We start from the raw sequence: 15829 nt of genomic DNA on the forward strand, positions 1-15829 counted from the left end.
TGTAGTGAAGGTAATGTTATGAGGATGGTTAATGAGTGTAGTGAAGGTAATGTTATGAGGGTGGTTAATGTAATGAGTGTAGTGAAGGTAATGTTATGAGGGTGGTTAATGTAATGAGTGTAGTGAAGGTAATGTTATGAGGATGGTTAATGTAATGAGTGTAGTGAAGGTAATGTTATGAGGGTGGTTAATGTAATGAGTGTAGTGAAGGTAATGTTATGAGGATGGTTAATGTAATGAGTGTAGTGAAGGTAATGTTATGAGGGTGGTTAATGAGTGTAGTGAAGGTAATGTTATGAGGATGGTTAATGTAATGAGTGTAGTGAAGGTAATGTTATGAGGGTGGTTAATGAGTGTAGTGAAGGTAATGTTATGAGGGTGGTTAATGTAATGAGTGTAGTGAAGGTAATGTTATGAGGATGGTTAATGTAATGAGTGTAGTGAAGGTAATGTTATGAGGGTGGTTAATGAGTGTAGTGAAGGTAATGTTATGAGGGTGGTTAATGTAATGAGTGTAGTGAAGGTAATGTTATGAGGGTGGTTAATGTAATGAGTGTAGTGAAGGTAATGTTATGAGGATGGTTAATGAGTGTAGTGAAGGTAATGTTATGAGGATGGTTAATGAGTGTAGTGAAGGTAATGTTATGAGGGTGGTTAATGTAATGAGTGTAGTGAAGGTAATGTTATGAGGATGGTTAATGTAATGAGTGTAGTGAAGGTAATGTTATGAGGGTGGTTAATGTAATGAGTGTAGTGAAGGTAATGTTATGAGGGTGGTTAATGTAATGAGTGTAGTGAAGGTAATGTTATGAGGATGGTTAATGTAATGAGTGTAGTGAAGGTAATGTTATGAGGATGGTTAATGAGTGTAGTGAAGGTAATGTTATGAGGATGGTTAATGAGTGTAGTGAAGGTAATGTTATGAGGGTGGTTAATGTAATGAGTGTAGTGAAGGTAATGTTATGAGGATGGTTAATGTAATGAGTGTAGTGAAGGTAATGTTATGAGGGTGGTTAATGTAATGAGTGTAGTGAAGGTAATGTTATGAGGGTGGTTAATGTAATGAGTGTAGTGAAGGTAATGTTATGAGGATGGTTAATGAGTGTAGTGAAGGTAATGTTATGAGGATGGTTAATGTAATGAGTGTAGTGAAGGTAATGTTATGAGGATGGTTAATGTAATGAGTGTAGTGAAGGTAATGTTATGAGGATGGTTAATGTAATGAGTGTAGTGAAGGTAATGTTATGAGGATGGTTAATGTAATGAGTGTAGTGAAGGTAATGTTATGAGGATGGTTAATGTAATGAGTGTAGTGAAGGTAATGTTATGAGGATGGTTAATGTAATGAGTGTAGTGAAGGTAATGTTATGAGGATGGTTAATGTAATGAGTGTAGTGAAGGTAATGTTATGAGGGTGGTTAATGTAATGAGTGTAGTGAAGGTAATGTTATGAGGATGGTTAATGTAATGAGTGTAGTGAAGGTAATGTTATGAGGGTGGTTAATGAGTGTAGTGAAGGTAATGTTATGAGGGTGGTTAATGTAATGAGTGTAGTGAAGGTAATGTTATGAGGATGGTTAATGTAATGAGTGTAGTGAAGGTAATGTTATGAGGATGGTTAATGTAATGAGTGTAGTGAAGGTAATGTTATGAGGATGGTTAATGTAATGAGTGTAGTGAAGGTAATGTTATGAGGGTGGTTAATGAGTGTAGTGAAGGTAATGTTATGAGGGTGGTTAATGTAATGAGTGTAGTGAAGGTAATGTTATGAGGATGGTTAATGTAATGAGTGTAGTGAAGGTAATGTTATGAGGATGGTTAATGAGTGTAGTGAAGGTAATGTTATGAGGATGGTTAATGTAATGAGTGTAGTGAAGGTAATGTTATGAGGATGGTTAATGTAATGAGTGTAGTGAAGGTAATGTTATGAGGGTGGTTAATGTAATGAGTGTAGTGAAGGTAATGTTATGAGGATGGTTAATGTAATGAGTGTAGTGAAGGTAATGTTATGAGGGTGGTTAATGTAATGAGTGTAGTGAAGGTAATGTTATGAGGATGGTTAATGTAATGAGTGTAGTGAAGGTAATGTTATGAGGATGGTTAATGTAATGAGTGTAGTGAAGGTAATGTTATGAGGGTGGTTAATGTAATGAGTGTAGTGAAGGTAATGTTATGAGGATGGTTAATGTAATGAGTGTAGTGAAGGTAATGTTATGAGGGTGGTTAATGTAATGAGTGTAGTGAAGGTAATGTTATGAGGGTGGTTAATGTAATGAGTGTAGTGAAGGTAATGTTATGAGGGTGGTTAATGTAATGAGTGTAGTGAAGGTAATGTTATGAGGGTGGTTAATGTAATGAGTGTAGTGAAGGTAATGTTATGAGGATGGTTAATGTAATGAGTGTAGTGAAGGTAATGTTATGAGGATGGTTAATGTAATGAGTGTAGTGAAGGTAATGTTATGAGGGTGGTTAATGTAATGAGTGTAGTGAAGGTAATGTTATGAGGATGGTTAATGTAATGAGTGTAGTGAAGGTAATGTTATGAGGATGGTTAATGTAATGAGTGTAGTGAAGGTAATGTTATGAGGATGGTTAATGTAATGAGTGTAGTGAAGGTAATGTTATGAGGGTGGTTAATGTAATGAGTGTAGTGAAGGTAATGTTATGAGGGTGGTTAATGTAATGAGTGTAGTGAAGGTAATGTTATGAGGGTGGTTAATGTAATGAGTGTAGTGAAGGTAATGTTATGAGGATGGTTAATGTAATGAGTGTAGTGAAGGTAATGTTATGAGGATGGTTAATGTAATGAGTGTAGTGAAGGTAATGTTATGAGGATGGTTAATGAGTGTAGTGAAGGTAATGTTATGAGGATGGTTAATGTAATGAGTGTAGTGAAGGTAATGTTATGAGGATGGTTAATGAGTGTAGTGAAGGTAATGTTATGAGGATGGTTAATGTAATGAGTGTAGTGAAGGTAATGTTATGAGGATGGTTAATGTAATGAGTGTAGTGAAGGTAATGTTATGAGGGTGGTTAATGTAATGAGTGTAGTGAAGGTAATGTTATGAGGGTGGTTAATGTAATGAGTGTAGTGAAGGTAATGTTATGAGGGTGGTTAATGTAATGAGTGTAGTGAAGGTAATGTTATGAGGGTGGTTAATGAGTGTAGTGAAGGTAATGTTATGAGGATGGTTAATGTAATGAGTGTAGTGAAGGTAATGTTATGAGGATGGTTAATGTAATGAGTGTAGTGAAGGTAATGTTATGAGGATGGTTAATGTAATGAGTGTAGTGAAGGTAATGTTATGAGGATGGTTAATGTAATGAGTGTAGTGAAGGTAATGTTATGAGGATGGTTAATGAGTGTAGTGAAGGTAATGTTATGAGGATGGTTAATGAGTGTAGTGAAGGTAATGTTATGAGGGTGGTTAATGTAATGAGTGTAGTGAAGGTAATGTTATGAGGGTGGTTAATGTAATGAGTGTAGTGAAGGTAATGTTATGAGGATGGTTAATGAGTGTAGTGAAGGTAATGTTATGAGGGTGGTTAATGTAATGAGTGTAGTGAAGGTAATGTTATGAGGGTGGTTAATGTAATGAGTGTAGTGAAGGTAATGTTATGAGGATGGTTAATGTAATGAGTGTAGTGAAGGTAATGTTATGAGGGTGGTTAATGTAATGAGTGTAGTGAAGGTAATGTTATGAGGGTGGTTAATGTAATGAGTGTAGTGAAGGTAATGTTATGAGGGTGGTTAATGTAATGAGTGTAGTGAAGGTAATGTTATGAGGATGGTTAATGAGTGTAGTGAAGGTAATGTTATGAGGGTGGTTAATGTAATGAGTGTAGTGAAGGTAATGTTATGAGGATGGTTAATGTAATGAGTGTAGTGAAGGTAATGTTATGAGGGTGGTTAATGTAATGAGTGTAGTGAAGGTAATGTTATGAGGATGGTTAATGAGTGTAGTGAAGGTAATGTTATGAGGGTGGTTAATGTAATGAGTGTAGTGAAGGTAATGTTATGAGGGTGGTTAATGTAATGAGTGTAGTGAAGGTAATGTTATGAGGATGGTTAATGTAATGAGTGTAGTGAAGGTAATGTTATGAGGATGGTTAATGAGTGTAGTGAAGGTAATGTTATGAGGATGGTTAATGTAATGAGTGTAGTGAAGGTAATGTTATGAGGGTGGTTAATGTAATGAGTGTAGTGAAGGTAATGTTATGAGGATGGTTAATGTAATGAGTGTAGTGAAGGTAATGTTATGAGGGTGGTTAATGAGTGTAGTGAAGGTAATGTTATGAGGGTGGTTAATGTAATGAGTGTAGTGAAGGTAATGTTATGAGGATGGTTAATGTAATGAGTGTAGTGAAGGTAATGTTATGAGGATGGTTAATGAGTGTAGTGAAGGTAATGTTATGAGGATGGTTAATGAGTGTAGTGAAGGTAATGTTATGAGGGTGGTTAATGTAATGAGTGTAGTGAAGGTAATGTTATGAGGATGGTTAATGTAATGAGTGTAGTGAAGGTAATGTTATGAGGATGGTTAATGAGTGTAGTGAAGGTAATGTTATGAGGATGGTTAATGAGTGTAGTGAAGGTAATGTTATGAGGATGGTTAATGAGTGTAGTGAAGGTAATGTTATGAGGATGGTTAATGAGTGTAGTGAAGGTAATGTTATGAGGATGGTTAATGTAATGAGTGTAGTGAAGGTAATGTTATGAGGATGGTTAATGTAATGAGTGTAGTGAAGGTAATGTTATGAGGATGGTTAATGAGTGTAGTGAAGGTAATGTTATGAGGATGGTTAATGTAATGAGTGTAGTGAAGGTAATGTTATGAGGGTGGTTAATGTAATGAGTGTAGTGAAGGTAATGTTATGAGGGTGGTTAATGTAATGAGTGTAGTGAAGGTAATGTTATGAGGATGGTTAATGTAATGAGTGTAGTGAAGGTAATGTTATGAGGATGGTTAATGTAATGAGTGTAGTGAAGGTAATGTTATGAGGGTGGTTAATGTAATGAGTGTAGTGAAGGTAATGTTATGAGGGTGGTTAATGTAATGAGTGTAGTGAAGGTAATGTTATGAGGGTGGTTAATGTAATGAGTGTAGTGAAGGTAATGTTATGAGGATGGTTAATGTAATGAGTGTAGTGAAGGTAATGTTATGAGGATGGTTAATGAGTGTAGTGAAGGTAATGTTATGAGGATGGTTAATGAGTGTAGTGAAGGTAATGTTATGAGGATGGTTAATGTAATGAGTGTAGTGAAGGTAATGTTATGAGGATGGTTAATGTAATGAGTGTAGTGAAGGTAATGTTATGAGGGTGGTTAATGTAATGAGTGTAGTGAAGGTAATGTTATGAGGATGGTTAATGTAATGAGTGTAGTGAAGGTAATGTTATGAGGATGGTTAATGAGTGTAGTGAAGGTAATGTTATGAGGATGGTTAATGAGTGTAGTGAAGGTAATGTTATGAGGATGGTTAATGAGTGTAGTGAAGGTAATGTTATGAGGATGGTTAATGAGTGTAGTGAAGGTAATGTTATGAGGATGGTTAATGTAATGAGTGTAGTGAAGGTAATGTTATGAGGATGGTTAATGTAATGAGTGTAGTGAAGGTAATGTTATGAGGATGGTTAATGTAATGAGTGTAGTGAAGGTAATGTTATGAGGATGGTTAATGAGTGTAGTGAAGGTAATGTTATGAGGATGGTTAATGAGTGTAGTGAAGGTAATGTTATGAGGGTGGTTAATGTAATGAGTGTAGTGAAGGTAATGTTATGAGGATGGTTAATGAGTGTAGTGAAGGTAATGTTATGAGGATGGTTAATGAGTGTAGTGAAGGTAATGTTATGAGGATGGTTAATGTAATGAGTGTAGTGAAGGTAATGTTATGAGGATGGTTAATGTAATGAGTGTAGTGAAGGTAATGTTATGAGGATGGTTAATGTAATGAGTGTAGTGAAGGTAATGTTATGAGGGTGGTTAATGAGTGTAGTGAAGGTAATGTTATGAGGATGGTTAATGTAATGAGTGTAGTGAAGGTAATGTTATGAGGATGGTTAATGTAATGAGTGTAGTGAAGGTAATGTTATGAGGATGGTTAATGTAATGAGTGTAGTGAAGGTAATGTTATGAGGATGGTTAATGTAATGAGTGTAGTGAAGGTAATGTTATGAGGATGGTTAATGTAATGAGTGTAGTGAAGGTAATGTTATGAGGATGGTTAATGTAATGAGTGTAGTGAAGGTAATGTTATGAGGATGGTTAATGTAATGAGTGTAGTGAAGGTAATGTTATGAGGATGGTTAATGTAATGAGTGTAGTGAAGGTAATGTTATGAGGATGGTTAATGTAATGAGTGTAGTGAAGGTAATGTTATGAGGATGGTTAATGTAATGAGTGTAGTGAAGGTAATGTTATGAGGATGGTTAATGTAATGAGTGTAGTGAAGGTAATGTTATGAGGGTGGTTAATGTAATGAGTGTAGTGAAGGTAATGTTATGAGGATGGTTAATGTAATGAGTGTAGTGAAGGTAATGTTATGAGGATGGTTAATGTAATGAGTGTAGTGAAGGTAATGTTATGAGGATGGTTAATGTAATGAGTGTAGTGAAGGTAATGTTATGAGGGTGGTTAATGTAATGAGTGTAGTGAAGGTAATGTTATGAGGGTGGTTAATGTAATGAGTGTAGTGAAGGTAATGTTATGAGGATGGTTAATGTAATGAGTGTAGTGAAGGTAATGTTATGAGGGTGGTTAATGTAATGAGTGTAGTGAAGGTAATGTTATGAGGATGGTTAATGTAATGAGTGTAGTGAAGGTAATGTTATGAGGGTGGTTAATGTAATGAGTGTAGTGAAGGTAATGTTATGAGGGTGGTTAATGTAATGAGTGTAGTGAAGGTAATGTTATGAGGATGGTTAATGTAATGAGTGTAGTGAAGGTAATGTTATGAGGGTGGTTAATGTAATGAGTGTAGTGAAGGTAATGTTATGAGGGTGGTTAATGTAATGAGTGTAGTGAAGGTAATGTTATGAGGATGGTTAATGTAATGAGTGTAGTGAAGGTAATGTTATGAGGGTGGTTAATGTAATGAGTGTAGTGAAGGTAATGTTATGAGGATGGTTAATGTAATGAGTGTAGTGAAGGTAATGTTATGAGGATGGTTAATGAGTGTAGTGAAGGTAATGTTATGAGGGTGGTTAATGTAATGAGTGTAGTGAAGGTAATGTTATGAGGATGGTTAATGAGTGTAGTGAAGGTAATGTTATGAGGGTGGTTAATGTAATGAGTGTAGTGAAGGTAATGTTATGAGGGTGGTTAATGTAATGAGTGTAGTGAAGGTAATGTTATGAGGATGGTTAATGTAATGAGTGTAGTGAAGGTAATGTTATGAGGATGGTTAATGAGTGTAGTGAAGGTAATGTTATGAGGGTGGTTAATGTAATGAGTGTAGTGAAGGTAATGTTATGAGGATGGTTAATGTGATGAGTGTAGTGAAGGTAATGTTATGAGGATGGTTAATGTAATGAGTGTAGTGAAGGTAATGTTATGAGGGTGGTTAATGTAATGAGTGTAGTGAAGGTAATGTTATGAGGGTCATGTGTAACAGGGTCATGTGCAACAGGGTCATGTGCAACAGGGTCATGTGTAACAGGGTCATGTGCAACAGGGTCATGTGCAACAGGGTCATGTGTAACAGGGTCATGTGCATCAGGGTCATGTGCAACAGGGTCATGTGTAACAGGGTCATGTGTAACAGGGTCATGTGCAACAGGGTCATGTGCAACAGGGTCATGTGTAACAGGGTCATGTGCAACAGGGTCATGTGTAACAGGGTCATGTGTAACAGGGTCATGTGCAACAGGGTCATGTGCATCAGGGTCATGTGTAACAGGGTCATGTGCAACAGGGTCATGTGTAACAGGGTCATGTGCAACAGGGTCATGTGCAACAGGGTCATGTGCAACAGGGTCATGTGCAACAGGGTCATGTGCAACAGGGTCATGTGCATCAGGGTCATGTGTAACAGGGTCATGTGCAACAGGGTCATGTGCAACAGGGTCATGTGCATCAGGGTCATGTGTAACAGGGTCATGTGCAACAGGGTCATGTGCAACAGGGTCATGTGCAACAGGGTCATGTGCAACAGGGTCATGTGCAACAGGGTCATGTGTAACAGGGTCATGTGCAACAGGGTCATGTGTAACAGGGTCATGTGTAACAGGGTCATGTGCAACAGGGTCATGTGCATCAGGGTCATGTGCAACAGGGTCATGTGCAACAGGGTCATGTGTAACAGGGTCATGTGTAACAGGGTCATGTGCAACAGGGTCATGTGTAACAGGGTCATGTGCAACAGGGTCATGTGCAACAGGGTCATGTGCAACAGGGTCATGTGCAACAGGGTCATGTGCAACAGGGTCATGTGCAACAGGGTCATGTGCAACAGGGTCATGTGCAACAGGGTCATGTGCAACAGGGTCATGTGCAACAGGGTCATGTGCAACAGGGTCATGTGCAACAGGGTCATGTGCAACAGGGTCATGTGCAACAGGGTCATGTGTATCTAACATGTGTTCAGGCTGTACGAGGTGGGCGGGCAGCGGGCCGAGCGCTGGACCGACCGTGGCTGGGCTGCTCCCAGGAGGTCCGGGCGCTTCTGTTCGTGGCGTCGCTCAGCGGCTACGACATGGCGCTGGGGGAGGAGCCTAACCTGGTAGGACCAACGGGCCCCTGGTGGAGGGGGGCCCCTGGTGGAGGGGGTCCCCTGGTGGTGGGGGGCCCCTGGTAGAGGCCCCCTGGTGGAGGGGGGCCCCTGGTGGAGGGGGGCCCCTGGTGGAGGGGGGCCTCTGGTGGAGGGGGGCCCCTAGTGGAGGGCCCCTAGTGGAGGGCCCCTGGTGGAGGGGGGCCCCTGATGGAGGGCCCCTAGTGGAGGGCCCCTGGTGGAGGGGGGCCCCTGGTGGAGGGGGGCCCCTGGTGGAGGGCCCCTGGTGGAGGGGGGCCCCTGGTGGAGAGGGGCCTCTGGTGGAGGGCCCCTGGTGAAGAGGGGCCCCTGGTGGAGGGCCCCTAGTGGAGGGCCCCTGGTGGAGGGGGGCCCCTGGTGGAGGGCCCCTAGTGGAGGGGGGCCCCTGGTGGAGGGGGGCCCCTGGTGGAGGGCCCCTAGTGGAGGGCCCCTGGTGGAGGGGGGCCCCTGGTGGAGGGCCCCTAGTGGTAGGTCATACTACTATATTAAAAGGCTACCATGCTGATAAGGCGGTCTTCTCTGTGCTGTGACTCCTTGCAGGGCTCCCTGTTCAGAGCCCACATCACTCCCTCAGGCACTGCTCAATGTGGTCCACCTATAAGAGACAGAGTAGTAGAGGCTGAAGGTAGCATGCATGGTGCAGCTGCTGCTCTGTGCCCCTAGGTGGCGCACAGCCAGTCAGTCGTCAGCGTACACCAGAGTGCCAACCTGTGAGGCAGAACCCCATAACTGAAGCCCCAGTCAGCCCTCTGAGAAGCTGCTATAGATTCACTGCCAGGTTAGGATGGCGTGGGTGCATTGTCTGTACATCCTATAGGCTAATGGAACAAATGGATGTATTTTTTTATGTTTAAATATTTTATGATGTCTTTTATGGACCTTTTATAGAAGCAATAAATAAGACAGAAGGTAGTACATAAGTAGTAGTACATACAGCAGTACTAGTAGTAGTAGTAGTAGTAGTATCTACAGTAGTAGTAGAAGTACTTACAGTAGTCGTAGTAGAAGTACATACAGCAGTAGTAGTACCTACAGTAGTAGTAGTAGTACTTACAGTAGTAGTAGAAGTAGAAGTACATACAGCAGTAGTAGTAGTAGTACTTACAGTAGTAGTAGCAGTAGAAGTACATAGAGCAGTAGTAGTAGTAGTAGTAGTAGTAGTAGAAGTACATACAGCAGTAGTAGTAGTACTTACAGTAGTAGTAGAAGTACATAGAGCAGTAGTAGTAGTAGTAGTAGAAGTACATAGAGCAGTAGTAGTAGTAGAAGTACATACAGCAGTAGTAGTAGCAGTAGAAGTACATAGAGCAGTAGTAGTAGTAGAAGTACATACAGCAGTAGTAGTAGTAGTACTTACAGTAGTAGTAGCAGTAGAAGTACATAGAGCAGTAGTAGTAGTAGTACTTACAGTAGTATTAGTAGTAGTAGTACATAGAGCAGTAGTAGTACATACAGTGATCATCGGATGAAGGCGTGATCGACCTCAGCCAACCTCCACCCTGCTGAGGTCACCCGACCTTTGACCTTCGGTCTTCCCAGATGTTCCTCATTTCGTTCTAAGCGTGTCCGTCCGTCTGTCCCTCTAGGACCGTCTCCAGGAGAGCCTGAAGGGTGAGAGGTTGAAGTAACACCACCATGGTGAGAGGGTGAAGTAACACCACCAGGGTGAGTGGGTGAAGTAACACCACCATGGTGAGAGGGTGATGTAACACACCACCACGGTGAGAGGGTGATGTAACACACCACCACGGTGAGAGGGTGAAGTAACACCACCAGGGTGAGAGGGTGATGTAACACAACCATGGTGAGAGGGTGATGTAACACACCACCAGGATGAAAGGGTAATGTAACATACCACCATGGTGAGAGGGTGATGTAACACACCACCACAGTGAGAGAGTGATGTAACACACCACCACGGTGAGAGGGTGAAGTAACACCACCAGGGTGAGAGGGTGAAGTAACACCACCAGGGTGAGAGGGTGATGTAACACCACCATGGTGAGAGGGTGAAGTAACACCACCAGGGTGAGAGGGTGAAGTAACACCACCAGGGTGAGAGGGTGAAGTAACACCACCATGGTGAGAGGGTGAAGTAACACCACCAGGGTGAGAGGGTGAAGTAACACCACCAGGGTGAGAGGGTGAAGTAACACCACCAGGGTGAGTGGGTGATGTAACACCCCCAGGGTGAGAGGGTGAAGTAACACAACCAGGATGAGGGTGATGTAACACACCACCATGGTGAGAGGGTGATGTAACACACCACCACGGTGAGAGGGTGATGTAACACCACCAGGGTGAGAGGGTGATGTAACACACCACCATGGTGAGAGGGTGATGTAACACACCACCATGGTGAGAGAGTGATGTAACACACCACCACGGTGAGAGGGTGAAGTAACACCACCAGGGTGAGAGGGTGAAGTAACACCACCAGGGTGAGAGGGTGAAGTAACACCCCCAGGGTGAGAGGTTGAAGTAACACCACCATGGTGAGAGGGTGAAGTAACACCACCAGGGTGAGAGGGTGATGTAACACACCACCATGGTGAGAGGGTGATGTAACACAACCAGGGTGAGAGGGTGATTTAACACACCACCATGGTGAGAGGGTGATGTAACACACCACCAGGGTGAGAGGCTGATGTAACACACCACCAGGATGAAAGGGTAATGTAACATACCACCATGGTGAGAGGGTGATGTAACACACCACCAGGGTGAGAGGGTGATGTAACACACCACCAGGGTGAGAGGGTGACGTAACACCACCAGGGTGAGAGGGTGATGTAACACACCACCATGGTGAGAGGGTGATGTAACACAACCAGGATGAGAGGGTGATGTAACACACCACCACGGTGAGAGGGTGATGTATCACACCCCCATAGTGAGAGGGTGATGTATCACACCCCCATAGTGAGAGGGTGATGTATCACACCCCCATAGTGAGAGGGTGATGTAACACACCACCACGGTGAGAGGGTGATGTATCACACCCCCATAGTGAGAGGGTGATGTATCACACCCCCATAGTGAGAGGGTGATGTATCACACCCCCATAGTGAGAGTGAACCGTTGACAGACCGCTGTCGCTCAGCCTCTTAAAGGTTTAGAGTTCTGAAGCATGGACTCATTTGGTCACCCTTCATGTTTTACAGTGAAATCCATTGAACATAAACTGGTTTAAAGAGTGTTTTAGACAGTCACACTCCGCTTATTATAACGAGATGTATCTCGTTATGGTTCCCTGTAACTGGCTTTGAATAAATATGCTAAATGACCCACTTTTAACTTAAGTTTGTAGAACGTTATCTTCACAGAGAATGGTGTATTTCAGAGTTCACTCTGAGTCCCTTTACGGACTGTGCTGAATGACACTTTTATAGAAACAGTACGATATAAATAATGCAACAATAAGTGATCATCTGTAGACTGAAGCGTAAGACCTGTCAAAACACAACGGACTGAGTTATGAAACGCCAGCCACTGTTGAGGGAGAGTGAAAGGATTACTGAAGACAGGCAGGAAGTTATGATCATGAATGTTTCATGAGTTCATCGTTGCCTTCAGGAATCACTAGATACGATCCAGCGAGTGGATCCATGGGGTTTCTGCGGGTTGGCTTTAACCTTGCTCCACTCGGACTGGTGTTAATAACCCCTGGAGTTAATTACACACCTGGTGTTAATAACCCCTGGAGTTAATTACACACCGGGAGTTAATTACACACCTGTAATTATCCGTCGTTTAACGGTCAGACTGTTTTCTTTTGCTTTTTTGATCAAATGGATGTCCTACTTTGATTTGACCGCTAACTCGCGATCACCTGAGAGTGGGAGTCCGCTGGGAGGCACTGGTCTAAAACCAGTTCACGTTCACAGATTAGGTGAGAGGAGACCGACTGCAGAGGACACATGATGAGGGGGGAGGGAGAAGGATTCCTACTGATGGTTAATTGGCTCATTAGGAAGGACAGCACCAGCACTGATTTCCATTCTCTTAAAGGTCTCACCAGGTCTGAAGAGCCGCTATAAGAGTCGCTCATCACTGTAATATCTCAACAATGACGCTGCCTGGATTATCCTTCTACCCGTTTAGTAGTTTAATTTACATTCAGGTGATTTCACGCTTTTATATTTCTTCTCACACTCGCACCCTGACGGCGGAGTCGACCACGCAGGGCGACAGCCAGCTCGCCGGTTCAATGGTTTAATATTCTGGTGCAGGTTTTACGCATGTCTTTATATGATATACCGTTAGTCCTTCTATGATGTTTGAGTTGTGTTGAGCTGGAGGAGGACAGCTCTTCCTCCATTTGTTTATTGTGGTCTTTCTAAATATGCAGATCTTATTTCTGAACAAGTTCGAACTTTTCCAACACAAGATCCTCCACTCCGGCCGGCACCCGCACCTCTACCTGCCGCTGTTCACAGGTGGGACAGGCTCCTCTACCTGCCGCTGTTCACAGGTGAGACACGCTCCTCTACCTGCCGCTGTTCACAGGTGAGACACGCTCCTCTACCTGCCGCTGTTCACAGGTGAGACACGCTCCTCTACCTGCCGCTGTTCACAGGTGAGACACGCTCCTCTACCTGCCGCTGTTCACAGGTGAAACACGCTCCTCTACCTGCCGCTGTTCACAGGTGAGACAGGCTCCTCTACCTGCCGCTGTTCACAGGTGAGACACGCTCCTCTACCTGCCGCTGTTCACAGGTGAGACACGCTCCTCTACCTGCCGCTGTTCACAGGTGAGACACGCTCCTCTACCTGCCGCTGTTCACAGGTGAGACACGCTCCTCTACCTGCCGCTGTTCACAGGTGAGACACGCTCCTCTACCTGCCGCTGTTCACAGGTGAGACACGCTCCTCTACCTGCCGCTGTTCACAGGTGAGACCCGCTCCTCTACCTGCCGCTGTTCACAGGTGAGACACGCTCCTCTACCTGCCGCTGTTCACAGGTGAGACACGCTCCTCTACCTGCCGCTGTTCACAGGTGAGACACGCTCCTCTACCTGCCGCTGTTCACAGGTGAGACACGCTCCTCTACCTGCCGCTGTTCACAGGTGAGACCCGTCACCTCTACCTGCCGCTGTTCACAGGTGAGACCCGTCACCTCTACCTGCCGCTGTTCACAGGTGAGGCACGCTCCTCTACCTGCCACTGTTCACAGGTGAGACCCGTCACCTCTACCTGCCGCTGTTCACAGGTGAGACACGCTCCTCTACCTGCCGCTGTTCACAGGTGAGACACGCTCCTCTACCTGCCGCTGTTCACAGGTGAGACACGCTCCCCTACGTGCCGCTGTTCACAGGTGAGACACGCTCCTCTACCTGCCGCTGTTCACAGGTGAGACAGGCTCCTCTACCTGCCGCTGTTCACAGGTGAGACACGCTCCTCTACCTGCCGCTGTTCACAGGTGAGACACGCTCCTCTACCTGCCGCTGTTCACAGGTGAGACACGCTCCTCTACCTGCCGCTGTTCACAGGTGAGACAGGCTCCTCTACCTGCCGCTGTTCACAGGTGAGACAGGTTCCTCTACCTGCCGCTGTACACAGGTGAGACACGCTCCTCTACCTGCCGCTGTTCACAGGTGAGACACGCTCCTCTACCTGCCGCTGTTCACAGGTGAGACAGGCTCCTCTACCTGCCGCTGTTCACAGGTGAGACCCGTCACTTCTACCTGCCGCTGTTCACAGGTGAGACACGCTCCTCTACCTGCCGCTGTTCACAGGTGAGACACGCTCCTCTACCTGCCGCTGTTCACAGGTGAGACACGCTCCTCTACCTGCCGCTGTTCACAGGTTAGACAGGCTCCTCTACCTGCCGCTGTTCACAGGTGAGACACGCTCCTCTACCTGCCGCTGTTCACAGGTGAACAGTGGCACCTGTTCTCTTCAGCTAATTCAGACATCGTAACTTGGTCAATTTTCAACGTTAACCTTCGTTCAAACCATTCAACAAATCAACATACTTGTATCTTCATTCTTCAATAATCAGAATCACATTTTAAGTTCAATATCGGCTTCGTTTTCAGTTGGTCTCATGGATTTGAGGTTAGGCTGAGGTTAGAGCGCGGAGGACGTGCAGGCAGTGTTGCCAGATTGGGCGGTTTTTCCCGCCAAATAGGACTACTTTTTACGACGTTCAGGCAGCGGTGACGCTAGCGTTGACGTTAGCGCTGATGTTAGCGGTGACGCTAGCTGTAACGTTAGCGCTGACGTTAGCGCTGACGTTAGCCCTGCCATTAGCGGTTCCGCTAGCTGTGATGTTAGCGTGACGTTATTGGTGACGCTAGCTGTGACGTTTGCGTCGACGTTAGCGCTGATATTAGCATTTTAGCAACCAAACTCTCGCAGTTCATTAGGATGAAACGCATACTAGTTACTATTATCATTCGCTCAGAACGTAAGAACTCCCTCCATCTCAATCCCAACACACACACACACACACACACACACACACACACACACACACACACTGCTCACCTTTGAATGTCATCATGGTCTGGTCTCCTCTGACAGCCCCCCGTCACTGAGCGGCCCCCGGTCCCACCCCCGCTGGGACGATGCGCTCCCTGCCTGCCTTGTGTCTCAATCCCGCACCCCTCCTCCCCTCCTCTAGTCCGGAGGTCCTGCTGGCTGGGGGGGGGCTGAGGGGGGGCTGATGGGGGGCTGAGGGGGTCCCCTCCTCTAGTCCGGAGGTCCTGCTGGCTGGGGGGGGGCTGAGGGGGGGCTGAGGGGGTCCCCTCCTCTAGTCCGGAGGTCCTGCTGGCTGATGGGGGGGCTGATGGGGGGCTGAGGGGGTCCCCTCCTCTAGTCCGGAGGTCCTGCTGGCTGGGGGGGGGCTGAGGGGGGGCTGATGGGGGGCTGAGGGGGTCCCCTCCTCTAGTCCGGAGGTCCTGCTGGCTGATGGGGGGGCTGAGGGGGGGCTGATGGGGGGCTGAGGGGGTCCCCTCCTCTAGTCCGGAGGTCCTGCTGGCTGGGGGGGGGCTGAGGGGGGGCTGATGGGGGGCTGAGGGGGTCCCCTCCTCTAGTCCGGAGGTCCTGCTGGCTGGGGGGGGGGCTGAGGGGGGGCT

This window comes from Gadus macrocephalus, chromosome 3 (genome assembly GCF_031168955.1).
Source record: "Gadus macrocephalus chromosome 3, ASM3116895v1".
Lineage (NCBI taxonomy): Eukaryota > Metazoa > Chordata > Actinopteri > Gadiformes > Gadidae > Gadus > Gadus macrocephalus.